The sequence below is a fragment of the Arachis ipaensis genome, chromosome B03 (assembly GCF_000816755.2).
Source record: "Arachis ipaensis cultivar K30076 chromosome B03, Araip1.1, whole genome shotgun sequence".
In the NCBI taxonomy this organism is placed as follows: domain Eukaryota; kingdom Viridiplantae; phylum Streptophyta; class Magnoliopsida; order Fabales; family Fabaceae; genus Arachis; species Arachis ipaensis.
The window spans coordinates 16389393-16391752 of record NC_029787.2 but is presented as its reverse complement, the minus strand read 5'-3'; positions in this window follow the sequence as shown (position 1 = coordinate 16391752).

The following is a 2360-nucleotide window of genomic DNA, read 5'->3' as shown; positions in this document are numbered from 1 at the left end:
AAGTATTTTTTTAATATACATAATTGAGATAATTTACACATTTAAATACAAAATCACATTTTGGATACTATCATTACCAGACATAAATTTTTCACGTCTTGAATATTGTGAATCCAAAATGAATAAACACATGTACATGCATTGAATCTAAAATATGTTAAGATGTGAACAATTTACTTAAATAAATGAATTGGAAACTAAATTGACATGAATCTTCTAAATATGGATAGCCTATTTTAAAATAAATCAAATTCATTTACGTCGATTTAGTCATGTATATGTAAATCAAATTAAATACATTCGACTTAGAATTTTTCTAATAAATTGAATTAATAAAATTCGATTTAGGCATGATGCTAGTGAATCAATCTTACTAGATTCGATTTACTTGAAATGATGATGCACTAAAATAAATCGAATAAAGTGAATTCGATTTATACATGAAAAAATTATAGGATAAATCGACTCTACTTAATTTGATTTATCCTTTAAAAATAATTATATTAATTTAATTCGATTTAAAATAGACGTCCAATCTATATAAATACGAACAACATGTTGAATCCACATTAGAGTGACACTCAAAATGACTATGGAGGATAGCTTTCTAGTTCTTGTGCACTATAAAGGCACGATTAAGAAAGAAATGCGATCGAAAATTAAGTTTACAGATCCGTTGAACGTCTTTATCAGACCTTCTATGAGCCTGGTTGATTTTTATAATACCATACTACAGAAATTGAGTCTGCATGGAATGAAACTGATCGAAAAGTTATATATCGAATTTCGATTTTTGTTGTTCTGGATGGGGTGAAGTACGACTTGTTTGTGATAGACAGTGACGAGGATTTGTAAGTTTTATTTCATTATCATCGCCAGTTTCTGGAGGTGAGAATCCCTAAACTATTGGCGAAGCTCGTGGATGTAGTCTCTAACTCAGAATGATCGAATTGGAATCATCAATCAGTACCTATGACAGCAGCAGCCTCCAGTTCAACCTCTTTTGTTGTGTCTTCATCTGTACTAGTGATTTTGTGTGGGGAGATATGGTGGCATCCCCATCTTTTACAGCTGATTTACACTGTGATGATATTACAAAACAAGGTGCTAACATGAATACTCCTTATATGATTTCGATTTCTAGGGCAGTTGGAGAACCAGATGTGGTGGAAGACGTCCTAAGGGAAGACGATGATGTAGAGTCCGCTACGATTGCTGATGACAGCGATGATGATATAGGGAGGAGTATTCCTGTCGGTCCTGGTGGAGCATCAAGCTCGGGAACTCAGCGGTATCCCCCGCACTTTTCGACTCTAGACTTGGATGTAATGAGACCAGAGGAGTTATCGGATGTACAATCCAATTTTGGCGCAAGAGATTCACAGGACACGCAGATCTAGCTGAGTTTCAAGTCAGTCAACAGTTTCAGAATAAAGAAGAAGTCGTCTTATGCATGAAGACTTATAGCATCCGTCGCGGGATTGAGTACAAAGTGATGGAATTGAACTATGTCAAGTACTTCGGCAAGTGTAAGGAGTTCGAAAATAGTTGCAGATGGTTGATTCAGATCATGCTACAGCGGCAGAAGGGTATCTGGGAGGTCATAGGGTATAACAACAGACCTCATACATATTTAGCCACCTCGATCTCCAGTGATCACAAGAAGCTTGACTATCATGTCATATCTACTTACATCCTTCCTATGATCAGAGCTGATGCATCTGTGTGCATCTAGATTCTGCAAAATATGACATAGGCATATTTTAGGTTCAGACCTATGTACAGGAGGGTGTTGTTGGTTAAGCAGAAGGTTGTGTAGATATATGGCGATTGGGAGGAGGCCTACAATGAGCTGCCAAGATGGGTGCTCAATGTGCAGATGCCAGGTACTATCGCAGTTCTGAGGACGAGTCTTGTGCAGGTTGGAGGCTAGGTTGACAGGAAATCAGTGTTTTTTCATTGACTTTTTTGGACATTCTCACCGTGCATCGAGACATTCATGTATTATAAGCCATTTGTCAGTATTAACAGGATCCTGAAAAATACGGCAAATTTCATAAAAATGAGTAAACTACAGTGAGATTGTAATAATTTACATAGATATATAATTATATACGTATTTAATAGATTCTCAATTGTTATATTTATGTAATTTTAAGATTTAAGTTGTTATTAACTATTTATTTTTCTATATAAATATATTTTCTAGTTTAATTAAAATAAAAAAATTTTTATAAAAATTTTTTTTAATAAAATTTCAACTAGATTGTTTAGGTATTATTATTATTATTATATTGCTAAAAAAAATAGTATAGAATCAATTAAATTTAAATCCTGTTAAATACATTTATTTTATTCAT